This window comes from Dromaius novaehollandiae, chromosome Z (assembly GCF_036370855.1).
Source record: "Dromaius novaehollandiae isolate bDroNov1 chromosome Z, bDroNov1.hap1, whole genome shotgun sequence".
Lineage (NCBI taxonomy): Eukaryota > Metazoa > Chordata > Aves > Casuariiformes > Dromaiidae > Dromaius > Dromaius novaehollandiae.
Window position 1 is genome coordinate 3,498,537 of NC_088132.1, and position 16,284 is coordinate 3,514,820.

Sequence of the window (16,284 nt, forward strand, 5' to 3'; positions counted from 1 at the left end):
ATATTACCTCATTATTAAATGAGACTTTCAGTCCAGCACTATATCCTGGCAAACTATTTTACTAGTACTGCTCTCAAAAGGTCTCACTAGTTCTGGTGTGAGAGAAATGAATGATAAAAACCTTTAATAAAGCAGAATTCATAAAACAGAGTACTACCTGTTCTTTCCAGATAGGAGCTGCTTAATCACTTAATAATTAATATGTCTGAGACAAATCTTCTACATGTGAAAGCAGTTCTTAAATGGTGCAGTATGCATAGAAAGTTGGCCAGTTTTGTGGGGGTGACCTTTTTCTTTTTAGCCAATAACTTCTACAGCTGCCTAGAAGGAGCTCAGAATATGTAAAGCTGAGCACACACAAATGGTGAAGAGAGCTTTCTGAGCTCCCTTATCTGGGACAGCTAATTAGTAACAAATTAGGAAGACAGAAACAAATGACTGCAGAAACCAAAGCCTAATCATTGTTGTCAGTCAACCACACACTGTAGGAAAGAAGAGCTTGTACATGGAATCTGAGCCACAAGCTACCATTAATAAGCAGGAACAGAAAGCAGGAGAAACAGAGATACAAGTGAAGGAGAAACATTCATACATGATGGGAAGAAAGTAAGGAGAGAACATCTGCCCTTGTGTGGATAAGCAATGTCTTTGGTGAAAAGAATGTCAAGCAGGGCTAAAGTGGATGGACCATGCATGTGTCTGGGACTTGGTGGAGGCTGAGATACAGAAACATTGAAATATACGGAGGCACACTGAGAACAGAAGTACAGAACAACTGAGAGCAGAAAAATGATAGAACAAGCATCCTGGCTATTATCTTCTCTCCCAGAAGATAAAAATCAATTTCAGTAGTTTAATTCAAAGTACTCAACCTGGTAAAAATCTATTGTAATATTTTTCCCACGCCCAACTGTGATAATTCCCACAGTAAGGTGAATGGGGCCATAATTAGGAAGCTTGGAGTGTCGGTAATCTCTCTTAAGACTCACATTGCAAAAAAGTGACAATTTCTGCTAGAGATAAGATGGGAATCTACAAAATGACTCAGAATGGTTGTCCAGCTACCAGCCACCCCACCTGTGCAAGAACATGAATGTAGGTTTTAAATACCTGTCTGTATGCACTTTGGAAAATGTGACAACAGGAAGTATATTAGCCCACAAAGATTTCCTCTACAACATTCTGAGGACAGTGCTAAAGTAGATTCAGCAGGACACCATCAAATTACTGTTGTTCTGAAAACTGAAAAAAAAAAAAAGCTAACATACATCACCTTTGTGGGCTTTTTAAATTGCAAGGAGAATTTATAGTGTATTACTTTCTAGAATTGTATTAAAATAAGCACTAATAAAATACAAAGACAGTCTGAAAAATGAATAACCTCACCTACCTGCTTCAAGTACTTGAAACCAATTAAATAAAATAGAGCACTGCATCCACATATATTAGGATTTTAAAATGAGGGCAAATAATCTATAACAAAGGCAAAACCTGCCTATAACTCTCTTCAGATTGCTGTCCCTGCCACTGCTTCCACATCTTATAATGCTATTGGTGCAAAAATAAATATTGACATTACCACTACCATTTTTTCCCTGTTTTTGTGACCTTGTTTATCTAGACTGGATACTTTCTTAGAAAATTCTTTCCACGTCTGCTAAAACTTCTATCATAAAAACACTGCCATTCAGGTATAGCAAATAACATATCTACTCTATCCAAATGCTAAGGAAGGGAGAAATTCAGAGAAAAGTATCAATTAAAGAAAGATTAAAAAAAAAAGACTTGAACAAAGCTAGTAAAGAAGGAGGCAGAAAATCTGGCTGCTCACATGTGAAATCAAATTACAGACTCTGTATGTACTAGGAATCCCTGCAGATACAGGATGCTAAGGCCTGTGAGGAACACAGGTACAGGAGGAGTGTGACCCAACGTACACAGAGACCCTTCACCATTTCATAAAAGGCAGTAATGATTCACTGCAACAATCATGATTTAGCTTTGAATCCCAAAATATCTTCCACCGAGAAAAACTCTTTTCAATATAATACACTGATAACAAGCGGCCCCAAAAGAAAACAAAACAAAATGGGAGACAAGAATATAAGTTTAGGCAACACAGATGGGGCTTCCAAGACATGGTAAGTGCTTTCATAGACTTGTTCTATTTCTAATTCACAGTGAATTTGTTAATAACCAAAAACCTAGGTTGTAGCTATTTCTGTCAATTTTATTCGCAATTGTTACTCATCAAAATGAAAAAAACCACTGAACAATTGTAAGTCAATTCTTTCCTCTGATTAATATGAGACTGCAGCATCCTGGAAAAGAAGTACATCTCTGTGGAGTATTTATGATACAGCAGTTACCAGTCACTTCTAGACTTGCACATTTCCAAACCATATATCCATGATGAATAAAAGGATAATAAATACTCTTGCCCTATGGGGGAAATATATATATATTTAACTCAATTTTAAAAATGGTGTAAATGAGTTCAACTTTATTTCACAGAGTGGATCTGAGGAATACATTATTTAAGACAGCCAACTGTCTTTTCTACATTCTTCATAGATAATGCATTCATTCACCATGCCTATCTCTACTCTACTGGAAAAATATTTCTTAAAGTAGCTTAGTTTTTAGCACTAGAACACAAATTCTGTTTTCAGCTCTGCCACTGACATTCACCATGACCTTTAGCATATTATGTGACTTTTCTGTGGTTCAGTTCATTAATCTGCAAAATGGTATAATAATACCTACCTGAGAGAGGTGTTGCAACCAACTGATGTTCCAACACAGCTAAGAGAGCCTTGGATGAAAAACACTATCCAGGAAGTGTCCTGGGTAGCCAGCTGCAAGAGAAGGTGCAATGACAGGATTAAGCCTGGCTGGCCAGTGTTTATTAGATGAGATACAGCCAAAAGGCTGATACATGCTGATGAGCTACTGGAATGTACCTTTGAAGAAACATTCATCATATATCACATAGTTACATTTACTGAAAGATGAACAGGAAACAAAAAGTGGGCTTTACAGCAAGTATACTGCTGCTAAAGTATTATATAAAGGATGGTATAGGTACAGGGAGCCACATAGTGTTGGCATTTTTGAACCATTTTAATCACCTTTTATTTAGCTTGAAGTCACTTTTTCCACCATACTAGCAGTATCAAAGGGTATTAAGTGAGCAGAGATGTAATTCATGTCTTTCCTACATAGCACAAATAGTGTGAACGTTTTTCTAAAGAAAGATAGACTTTTCTAGTGGAAATATTGTTCTAGATTTTCCCTGAAATTTTCATTTCGAAAACTATTAACTACTAAAAGTTCATCTTTAATTACTTGATATATTTTAATATAAATATTTATATATCTCAAATAACTTGTATATATTAATGAAATTTAATATATTGAATTTTTCAAGTTATAGTACATTCTCAAAATTCAGATTTTAAGAGCTTAGTACAGAATTGCTGCTCAAGACCTAGGCTAGACAGATGTAGTTCTAAAGAAACAGTTGCTAGGCTGGTCTCTTTGTGATTTAGAATTCAAAGTACTTTTATCTTCATTCTAAATTTCATTTCCCTTTGAATAAATACTGCACATTGAACTACTCAAATGAATTGTATCTATTTAATTCCACAGCAATATTTACAACACGCATTTCTTTCAATTCCTTGAAATAATCACATGAATCTCATTAAGGTTTGTTATCTTTAGTGCTCAGTTTTTAAATGAAAAAACTTTTACCACTTTCATGACATCCTTTCTGTGATATTTATCTGTCCACTAAAATTGCTACTTCTGATTTTTAAAACTAGTTGCAATAGTAACGATCATTCAAGCAATTCAAACTGTCAGGTGAATTTTATTTTCATAATTTGTATGTTTTAAAATTAACTAGTTTGCTTTCAGCTACTTGGACTGTTACTGTCCAGTCGAATTTTCACCTAAAAATAAAAACTCTCTATGTCTCATCTAACTTTAATGTTGCGATTGCATTTTTATTCAAAAAGATAAGTGTTAGATGAATAGTAGTGGAGTGCCTATTATACCTTGCTTCCACCAACTCTTTCTTTGAAATACTAGTCTCAGATGTCACTTTTCTCTCCAGCAACTTAAAATGAGCAGAACACAATAGCATATCCCTGGCCATGTACTATTACCTTAATAATAATAATAATAATCCCATCCTTAATCTCTTCAGACTTGGCAGTTTTGGATGCAGCTTAGCAGTGTATAATTATCAAGTCACCTTCTATACGTACGGTGGTGTGGATACAGTGGTCTTCCTACATATTTCTTGGAAGCACAATTTCCTATCAATTTCCTCTACAGTGAAAGGAATAAGAGTAATATATTAATTTCCTTTTCAATTAGAAGAATACTGCCAGTAGAATACCATTGCTGCAGAGCTTGGTGGAATCAAGATTCTGGCTTCTTGCTGGCATTTCCAGTATCAGGAGAGCATCTTTGCTCAAATTCCCTACTTTAAATCTGTTTCAGAGGTCAGGATCTGTTTAGAAGCAAACTTCTGTTCTATTTCTAAAATCTTTAGCTGCTACACAAAAATTAGACTAGAAAGTCATATTTATCCCAAGACTTTTATAATCATTCTATTTACTTTGCAGATGCAAGCAGAAGTTCTGCAAGTGTATATGGTTAAACTTTACTCTGAGCAAAAGTATTTACCAATACTGACCAAAGAACCTATACTAGCATATCCTTTGCTCAGGCGAACTTCTTAACAGTAAGGTTTCCTGAGTACGGGACTATACTTACTTGCATTTCAAGTAACATATTTCATTGACATTGCTAATATCTTTAACTGTCCTTCCTCCATAATGATAAAGCTTTCTTAATCCTTTTTTTTAAAGCAAATAGTGAAACACTTATATCGTTACATCTTTTACAAGGAATACATCCATCTGCAAGCTGAAGAAGTGCATAAATGCATAGATAACATAGTAGAACTGTTTTCAAGGGACTATATGTGAAAATTAACAAAAACTTGTTCACCTAACAGGCACTGGTACAATGGGAGAAGACCCTCCCACAGGCAAATCACCACACTTGCCGGAATGGGACAATATCTGAAATTGTTGAAGAAAACTAAAAAAAAATTTTAGTGCTCAATGGCAGATGGAGATTTGGTGCAAAGAATTCTCATCCCAGTAGCAACAACCAGCACAGTTCCAAGGGGGAAGTCAGACTGCTTTAATCATCACGTAAACCATCAGGCTTTGCTTTACCGACAATCCTCAAGAAATTGATCACTGACTATGCAGAGTGCCTCTGGAAGCACCAGGATCTTAATCCAGAGTCCACTGAACATTAACAATCTTTAATAAAGGGAAGAAAGGTGACTTTGTGATTAAACAACTACCAAATTAAAGCAAATAAAATAGTTTTCTAGGTGACATAATTTGTACAGTTTTGCTCTTTTTAATAGCAAGTCTGTATAGCAACTGGGTCTCAATAATACACTACAGATAGGATCTGGCCCTCGAGAAAATACTTACTACATAACTGCTGTTAAAATCACGGCTCTGTTATAGAAGCTGCAATCATGATGATGGGTATTATAATAGGAGCTCATTTTTCTTGTGGAAAGCCTTGTTGTCATAGTGTTTATGTATACAGTGCTAAGTAGGTTCTGCATAAACATTATGTGTTGAGCCAAATTCACACCAGGACTAATTTAACACAAACAATGGATTGCAACTGACAAAGATGAATTTATCATATTATATTTTCATATAACATTATTGATATGTGATCACATCCTATCTTCTGCCAGTATTTAAAGTAAAAAGAAAAGGTTTCAAGAAAATTAAAAAATTTTTTTGACAATTAATAGAAAGCACATTAGGACAGTTCTGTGGTTATACAGAGAAAAAATCCCAATTCATATGGTAAGCAGTTTTGATACCATTGCTTACTGATTTTGATGACTCTATCCTCATACCACCAGCTTTCATAAACAAGCATAAGTAGTTTTTATTCCCATGTTTTCATTCAAAAAAATCATGGAAGTTCCAATTCAGCATATTTACAAGAAAAAAACATGCAAAAAAGACTCAGCCTGAAATTTGCAGGTGAACTAGCCAGTACACAAAACAGTTTCCTTCTCTGATTGTACTGCTGATGTAATATCCCTGAAGCAAGGAGAACATGCTGAGCGTATAGTTAGCACTGCAACCTCTTCAGTTTGATAATTAGACTGTTCCCAGATGTGCTGGCACACTGACTGCATTTCTCATGTTGTTATCATCTTTTCCTCTTGGTGTCTTTAATACAGTACATTCCACTAGTCTGCTACACTCCAGTCCCTCTTAATTCATACAGTAAAAGCGCTTGAGTCTAAGAAACTCAGAAGATTGTCTGCTGATGGTAACACACAGGCAGATATATAGCCTTTTGTCTTGATTAATAACGAAGAAAAAAGACTGAGCTTTTAACAATGAGAAAGAGGTTTCAGCATTACATTTACCAGTTATGTTAATTCTCCTGGACTCTTATTTGAATAATATTTGGAACTCTGTCAACACAAAACATTAGCATAACAAGTTCTGAAACGCAGTTATAAAATTGGATCTGCAGTTTGTCTATGTTTTATGATACACAGCCATTCCAATTTGATGGTGATATGTGGATGGAAAACATATTTCAGTATTTGAATTTTATAATAAAATTTGGAAATACAAACTAAATAACACCACTGATGTTTAAATGCTATTGAAAGGGCGTGGCATTCATCCTCAGTGATTGTGGACTGTACCCGTTCTGTGTTGTAGAACATTTTCTGTGCATAGTTTGTTCATGGAAAGGCTTACATGCGAAATGACAAGCTTGATCCTACAAAGTGTTAAACTTACTGATCCTGATCCAGTAAAGATGGTAAGTACACAAAAAAAGGTTTATAAAGACAATGGGATTACTCAGCTGCTTTCTTGGAAGAAAAACTAAGAAAAAGTAGTTTCTTCTTTATTGCCACACAAATACAACATTACTGACAGCAGCTTAAACTGTATGCATATGATTATCATCGAGTGACCTTATAGAGAGAGCATGAATGTGCTGAACTCTTCCAGTTCTCAGGGGAACATTATTATAAGCCATCACTCTCCACAAAAGAGGCAAAAGAATTAATTTTGTGACAAGAAAACTTCTCATCTCTCTTCCAGAATGCGCATACTATTAGGTGATGTTCCTACTATGGTATTCCAATGTGATTTTTCAGGATAGTCTGTAAGAAGTACACCCTGAACTTCACTCAAATTCTCCTACTGAGTATTACAGCTGAATGGACCTGTTGGATGAACCTGAGTCTGTCTGTTTGCCTGTGCAGTTATTCTACATGTTTGTCAACTCTCTGCCTCATTCTTGGTTTCTCCGAACTTCCATCTCCACACTCTGCACACAGAGGGACATCCAATGCAACTGGGCAGTTCAGTATGTTCAGAAGTTTAAACCTCACTGTTTTTCTCAAATCTTGTCTTCTCCCATAGCGGTCAGTGGCATTTCAACAGTCACAGCACCTGGGACCCACAGTTACTGCATGGAAGGCACAGGAGTTTATTGTTCGCTCTCTAGCTCACATGAAGCTTTTTAACCCCGAATTGCATGTTCTCATAATGAAACACATCAAGGAATAGATACCATGCCCAATGTTTGCCCCAAATTTACCAGGCAATTCCTTGATGTCTTTGCTGTATTTAAATCTATTGTCTGAATAAATATGACCTGGTACTGAAATGAGAAATAACAACTTGGTAACTACCTTAGCCTTCAGAGCCTTTGCCAAGAGAACATTAACTGCTCTGTCTTGTTCATTTGATATTTTTTATTGCATCCAGACAATGGAGAGGACAAAAAGGTAAGATACCACTTGTTTCTAGAAAAGTGAGGAAATTGTACATAGGAAAGACTTGATATGGTATAATAAGAAGCAAGCTGAAAGGGGTCCAGGAATGGGAATATGCTTTTGGAAAAGAAACAACAAGTAAAAAAGGATCAGCCTCCTATTAAAACTCAATATATATATATTTACATAAAGTTCAGTGCTGAAGAGTTCCTGACAATGCCAGCTGGAATACTAACAACAGAATTTGTTTCTTGTAATCCAGCCTTTATAGATAATTTAGAAAAATACCAATGTGCGTGTGTGTGTGTGTGTGTGTGTGTGTGTGTGTTTGTATAAAAATACATCTAAACACACATTTATATATATTCATATCCAACATACAAAAACTAAATGAACTTCCAGTGGTAGCAGTTACTGTCAGTATCAGCTTGCTAAATAGATAAACACCTTTACCAAGAAAGAAGGTTTTATGCTTAACGAGACAGCACAATTCGTTACACATTTTACTGCAGAGAATCATTAATAAAATATCACTGCACTAGCCCTTCTGGGAATGCCAGTCTGACAGCAGTAGTTAATTGCCTTTGAGAGGAATACAAACAGACTTAGAGAGGCTGCAGCATCTTTTCTTCCAAGCAAATGTGTTAGGCTGTAGAGCAAGGACTGAACAAAAAAAGGGGCATATTGTTTATCCATTTTTTCTGACATCTACTGATCAGCTCTCACCACAGATATTATCATGTATATTCCTTATATATATTTTTCACATTAATATATTATATATATATATATTTCATATATCTTTCTTATCCTTCTATTAACTCTGCACTTATCTGAAAAATAAAATCCACATAAAGATCATGGCTTCTGAAACTTCTCATGCTGAACCTGTCCATGAACAGAGAAATATAAAATCCTTATAATACAATCCAAAGTGAGGGGAACTGGATTGTCCTTTAATGGGTAAACAAAGTAATCAAAAAGAAAGATGTACCTAAGGGACAAGAAAGTACACAATGAATACCTTTCTTTTACAGCATTTACTTCCCGTTTAAAGAAAGAAAGGAAAATCTCATGGTCAAGCTGACTTAAAATTGTCAGTCTTTCTAAAACCAACACAAAGAGAAGACAACTTAATAGGCTTTAGGACAAAGCAATCAAGACCTGTCAGTCTCAACTGACCTAACAGCACCTTCTGAGGAAATGAACTTTTCTACTACAGAGTCTTATTTTCAGGAGCTTAAGTTCAGAGTTCAGAATTTGTTCTAGTTCAACTTATTTCCTACTTCAGTACCTAAGAAAAGTATGTATGAGTTCATAAAAATAAAGTTTTACTTACACAAGGTAAAACAAAACAGAAAAAAAGAGGTGCTCTGTGTAAGTATGAAACTGGTCAATAGTCTGAGCACATGCTACAGGCTCTGAAATAGCTAGCTAGCTGTTTTATTATCCAGATTAATCTGGCATTGTTTTGTTCACAGGTACTGCAAGAAGACCTTCATTCTGGAAGATAAGACATACTAGCCACAATACCTTCATGCTCCTGGAAATCTACAAAGTCCAAATCATGCCTGACCAATTTGATTGCTTTCTGTGATGAGATGACTGGCCGGGTTGGCAAGCGGATAGCAGTTAGGTGTTGTATACTTGGACTTTAGTAATGTGCTTGACAGTCTCCTGTAGTTTCACTTTGGCTGTGGGGTGGTCTTATCTGGGTATGGGAATGATACAGTGGTTGGAAAACTCTCTGGACAGCTGGATTCAAAAGTTGGAGATCATCAGTACAAGTTCAACTGGTGGATGGCTGGCTGCATCTCTCAGGGGTTGATACAGTTTGTACTGTACAGGTTGTGCAGTTTGATGCCTTCATTAATGACCTGCATGGTGGGATGGAGTGCACCTCCAGCAATTCAGTGGCACAAGAGAAAATTAATTTAATAGGCATTTAATATGGAGCAACTTCTCAGAAAAAAAAAAAAAAAAAAAAAGCTGCTACTCATGCCCCAAAAGACGTCACTCTAGGCATGTCAGGTAAAATGGTATGACATGCCTCCTATCAGCTTATAGCTAACAGTGCACTGCTCTGCAGAAATTCTCCTCCACGCTTCAGCAGAACACGTATTTACTGAGCTGAGAGAGGAAAGGAGTCACTTGGAAGAAGGCTTCTGGGTAACAAATGCAACTCACAGATGACTGGCCCTTCTCATTCTGATAGCTCCAAAGTAGTCAAACGCTTGAAATTAATGGAACAAAACATCAAATAACATAAATTACAGTAAGTACTAATAAAGTCATTCTTAAACTAAATCCAATTTTATTATAAATCATTGCGTATTTATAACTTTGTTTATTTTGCCTATATTTTTCTAAAGGCTTCATCTAAGATAAGAAATATTGTCATTAAAGAAAAAGACTGTTTTATTATTCAAACGAGTAATTCTAAAAAGGAGAGATGGGAAGATGACCAGCAGAACAGACTAAGCAATAGAAATGCTATATGATTTACATAATTATGTCACATCTGTTGGTTTGAGGGCTCTGTGCAGAGCAAGAAAGGATATTCCCTTGTGGATTAGCACAAATACATATACCAAAATGCCTTTGTTCTTCTGTTCTGTACGCCACACAAGTCAAATGCCAGATTGTTTATTATATTTATTGAGCAAAAGCATGGCATTTCACAAATAAATTTAACCTTTCTCCCCCATCTCTTTCCTACCATATCACCCTCCTACTTTTCCTGCCTCTGTCTCTTATTTTTCTGAAAAGGTTTACATTAACATTTTTAATGCTCTTACGAGACAGAGAAGAACTCTCAACCATCCATCAACTCTCTTGTGGTCTTCATGAGAAAGAAGAGCAGTGATAAAGAGATCTTTCTGTGTCAACATATATATATTTTATATTAATCCAAAAGAAAGTCCTGTTACTGTAATTACTCTAGTGCAGAAATGATGGGAAATGAGAAAATGAAGAATGCATGCTCCCAGAAGTAAAGCTATTTGGCCTGATCTCTGCCAGCATTGTAGTCATCGCCAGACAGAGTTCAGCTCAGAATATCCACTTTTTTTGTAAGCATCTTGAAAATGCTTTCTGTGTTACTGCATCCTCACCTCTAGCTGTATATGATCTAGGTAATTTAAGTCTTCATGAGTTCATAATCACAGCAGTAAAGTATTGTTGGCAACACCTCAAGACTAAACTTCCTCTCTCCTAACACAACTGAAGGATGGAATTTCAGTCTCTCTTCCTGGGAAAAAATCAGGAAAAGAAAATGTCACTTTGATACTTAAAAGAAAAGCCAGTCCAAGTAACAGCAATTCCAGTCTTTTTTCTTCTCTTTTCTTTGAAAGCCAAGTCCATTCATGCCTCTGGTGGTCTGACAATGCAGTAAAGGGTGCAAGAAAAACCTCTGGAATGGATTTTAAAAAAGAGGAATGTACACTAAGAACTGTGTTAAAAAAAATTGAAACAAAAACCCAGAAGTCACAAAGTTTTCTCTCAAAAGTCTTAAAGCCAAATTTTATCTGCAAGCATTTAGAAAACTCTTTCAGAAAATCCTCTAAATGTAGCATATACAGTGTTTTCTTTTTGTTTGATGTACCTGGGGCGGGGGGGGGGGGGGGGGGGGGGGGGGAGGGAAATCAGCCAAAGCTCCTTAGGAACAAAAATACTATGTTTCATTGACTTTATTGTGAATTTATACCACCTATAGATTGAAGCCAAAGTTACTACCATTTACTTGCTTGGCTTGTATTCCCAAACATTCTCTCTCTTCTGAGCACTGCTCAGAAAATAAACAACCCTGTCATGAAGCACTGAACTTACAATGTGAAGAATTCTTAGACTGAATGATAGATTTAAAATTACAGGGTTTATGCCTCATAAATTTTCACTATTTTGTATATGCATGATTTCTAGCATCTAAAAGATGGTTCAAAGAGTCTTCATAGAGGTGTATTCCTATTCACTTCATTATTAAAAGTCACAGATTCACAAAATTTATCAGGTTTCTTCATACTTCAAGTAAAGAAGATGATACTGCATAGTAATACAAAGGAAGATAAAATTATGTAATATAATGAAATTGTAAATTTAACAAAAAGGGAAATAAGTTCAGTAAAAGGAGATTCAAAGTCCTGCATCTGGGAAGGCATAATGCCTTCCACCTGTATGCCTTGGACACCAGCCTGCCTGAGAGCCGGTTTGCAGAGAAAGGCCCATGGGTGCTGGTACACAGCAAGTTGGATATCACTTAGCAATGTACCCTTGCAGCAAAGAAGGTCAACGGTATCCTGTGCTGCATTAGGAAGAGTGTTGCACGCAGGCTGAGGAAAGTGATGCTTCCCCTCTGCTCAGTGCTGGTGAGGCCACATTTGGGGTGCTATGTCGAGCGCTGGGCTACCCAGTACAGAAGACACGTGGATCTGCTGAAGAGAGTGAAGAAAAGGTCCACAAAGATGACAAAGGGATGTAAGCATCTCTCATACAAGATGAAGCTGAGAGAGCTGGGACTGTTCAGTCTGGAGCAGAGAGGGCTCAGGGGGGATCTTATCAATCTTTATAAATATCGTTATAAATCTTTACAAACATCTGATGGGAGGGCGTAAGGTAGATAAAGTGAGGCAATTCTCAGTGGTATCCAGTGATGGGATGAGAGGCAATGGAAAAAAACTTACATACAGGAAAACTTGTTTGAACATAAGAAGTAGACGACCAATGGCACAGGAAAACTTTACCATGAGTTGCATTCACCTCTTATTATATCATCAGCCTTTATTATCAATACAAATTGGTGTAGGGAGGATAAAGAATCCATACTTTAACAGAAAGTATTTATTAATAATTTCACTGTTTCATAGAATTAGGACTAAGGGACCTTCAAAGAAGATCAAAGAAGCAGCAAATTTGGAACAGATTAAAAGCATATTTTTTCCACTACAAAGTATATAATTTAATTAATTAACTTATTGACATGAGATGCTAGTGAAGGCAGGAAATTAAGCAAAACTAGAAAAAGAACTTGACAGTTGTGGATAACAGTATTTTGAATTGGAATTGTAAGTGCTAAAGTAGATATCGTGAGAGACATTTTATACCAAGTCTCAAACAACGCTTAACAATAAAAATGTTAGAAAACTGTGCAATTTGTGGGGTGTAGGAAGAAGCCAGATAATTTCATAGCAGTTGAATGTGAGGTTTCTTACACCTTTTCTCGAAGCAGCTGGTGCTAACCAAAGGCTTGCTAATAGAGCTAAAGTTCTAATACCATGTGGCAATCCAGTTGCTCTCAATTATCCTAAAATTCATGTGAACTACTGCTAGTGACTTTGTTCTGAGACCATATCTAATCAATCCAACTTCTAATTTATTTTTGCACTAGGGTTATTTTATTAATGAAATATCAGCAATCTGTCCACTAGACAAGCATGAATCTACTTCTTCATAAAAATTCCAGATGTCTTCTTTAGGTGAGTCTAGACAAGTCTTATCTCAACTGTCTGCACTATGAAATCATTAGAAGGTAACTAAATCTATGCAGAAATGATAGGAATAAATAGATTTGGCTTTTGTTTTATTCCTCAGTTATTTTAGATTGTATCTTTTGCTAATTAAAGCATTTTCACACATCTTCAAAAGCAAAAAATCCTTTCAATTATCTTTTCTTCCTATCTATAATGCTGCCTATTCCCAAGAGGAATGCTATGGATGTAGCAGAAACTTTACAGAAATCATCAGGTCAAGGAGAACAGAATTTGAGGAGCAAATTCTGCTCTCACTATAACCTAGTAGGGGAATTATTCCATTTAAATGACAAGAGACACCTTACTATGGAATTGGAGGCTTTTTACTTTTTTTTTTAATTAAATATCACAATTAGGCATAAGCATCACAGTCCATAACCTGTCTGCAATAATGTGGCGAGCTGCTTCTTCTCTATACTTAGGCATTCATACTTTCTGGAAATCCATTACAGCCCATATCACCGATGCCAGATGAGAGAGGGAAATGGTAGCTAGGATACTACTTACTTACTATGACTAACAATTATCAGTTATTTTCCATATGATATGTTTATTATCTCAGTAGAAAGAATAATATAATCATCAATGGAGATAGAAGGTCAATATAGCTGATACAGTTCTATGTGCTAGCTTGCATGCATTCCTTGATGCATTCTAGACTCCTACGTGTTTTTTATGTAAATGTATTAGCTTGGGAAAACACATTGCTTCAAAGAAACAATTTAAATAAAAGTTCAGACAGATGTCTGGTGCATTTATTCTATAGAAGGTTTCAGATGCATGCTCATAACATACTCAAAAAACCAGCATTGTCTAAAATTTAATGTCTGGAATCCTCAAACACCCTTTTTAGAGGAAATTACTACAGTTTGGGATGTTTCCAGCAGCAGTGCATTCCAGCCCCTTTTTAATATACAGTACTACATTTGGAGCTATGCCAAGGTTGGGCCAAACACGAGTGGAACTAGTCAGCCTTGTTGATCATGTTATCTCACTTGATTTGGAAGCACATAGGTTCAAAACTGTGCACTATTTTTTAAGGTTCCTGAGGTTCTATTGCTTCTGTAGTTAAGCTTGTGCCATACTTCTTTTCTTTCATGATAGATTTCTTTCACCAAAGATTTAGAGATGCAATATTAAAGAGTATCATCATCCCAATATTCCTCAATGGATCTTTTACCTCTCTTCTATTGAAAAAAAAATATATGGCTTATTGCATATAATCTTTTTTATACACATATATATATATGATGCTTTTTGATACTGCATCTCTCTCTCTATGTATATGTGTATGTATGTGTATATTTATGTGTATATGTATATATAATACATTTGTAACAGAGACTGTGATATGTAAGAGGATGATACAATGACATAAATAAGAAAGATTAAACAACAAATACTTTTGGCTGAATCCTAGCTAAAAATTAAAGCAAATGCCTGTCCTTTCTTGTGTGTGACCGGAAGCAGAAATGGTACTTGTTTAAAGGAGGTCAAAAATAATAATTACCAGAAATCTGCTGAAAAAGATCACTTTCTTAAGATTTCTGCTGCAGTCTTCCCAGCTTATGCATATGCGCCTGATGCACTCATCAAATGGTCTCTGAGATCTGTGTAATTCTCTCCAGTAAACCAACTTCCTCCTGCTTGGCTTCAATACATATGCCACCTGTGTAACATTTATGCAAGAACTCATAGTTCGCACACAATTAGTGTCTTCTGAGTCACCTCAGAACACTGGGATACACTTGAACATAAGCTCTTTGTCTCACATCAAGGATATCTGATAGAAAATCCACAATATGAAATTATATTCAGCAACTTTTTCTGTCTCTAGCTTTTACATCAGTCTTTCACATGTTACATTTTTAGTAACTATTGATTTTGGCTCATCTTGAACATACCTTCTAAGAATCATAGAGCTATCAGTAAAGGCTCAAAAATGTGGATTCTTTTTTGAAGAGAGGAAGCATATTTGAATTCATTCTTTTAAAGAATATGATTGTACTGAGCATGTGTTTTATGAAATTCTGGGAAAAACCAACCTGAGAATAAATGTTTAACACATGGCGTATGCATTATGTAGCTCAGCACTGCAGGAAGGCAAATACAATTTTTTGCTTCTCAGGGATAAAGGTTGCTTAAAAGAGTGAGCAAAAATTTTACACCACATAATGCTGCTGGATTATCAGCTCCTCCTTTTTTACTGCTGTTCAAGTCTAACTCTAGACATGATTATCAATCACTAGAGATTCCCCAAGCATATTCAGTAGCATATGACTTCCAAGCTAGTTTACCAACCCCAGGTTTCTTTCTCAGTTCTGTTTCAGAGCTGGCTAAAAGGAATCTAGGATCAGAGAAACTATGTTTGTCTGCTCATAGGTACATATGTACTGATCCTACCTATCCAGAGGCTGTATTCTAAGAAGTAAATGCCACAGCTGTATAATTGAGCTAAAGAAATATAATAAATACAAAATTTTGCACTTTAACTTTTCTCATGACTTTTCCCCCTCTTTATCTTGCTCTGAAAACCTAAAATAGCTGAGAACATCCCAGTTTAAATATTTACTTTTGTCATTGTACTTCACAACCAGCAGGCTGTCAAATTTCAGTCCACAAAAAGGAGGGTAGAGTGTCAAAACTACATCCCTTATGGAATATTTTAGCAACTTTTTGAAATGACTTAAAAGGGCTTTCATGGGCTATGTGTGTGCCACACCTGAAATAAACTGAAATAACAAGTACTATAAGCAAAGTTTCAGACATAAATAATGTCCTCGAGACTCTGATGCATGAAAACACTCACTATATATTTAAGCCTGTGACCAGTCCTGCTGATGTCATTGGGAATATCTGCATACATAAACCTGATATGGTGCTGAA

General features: G+C 35.9%; 1 protein-coding gene across 13 annotated transcripts in view; it reads right to left on the bottom strand.

The window, feature by feature from the left end:
• The window catches only part of LINGO2 (leucine rich repeat and Ig domain containing 2), a 452,194-nt gene that overhangs the window by 166,266 nt on the left and 269,644 nt on the right, over positions 1-16,284 (bottom strand). For 9 of the 13 annotated variants that reach the window (XR_010386288.1, XR_010386286.1, XR_010386287.1 and 6 more), the window contains one exon: positions 2,767-2,858. The exons of the other annotated variants lie outside the window; for them this stretch is intronic. The gene's annotated coding sequence lies outside the window, so the exon portion shown is untranslated. The remainder of the gene's footprint in view (positions 1-2,766; positions 2,859-16,284) is intronic. 13 annotated transcript variants of the gene reach the window in all.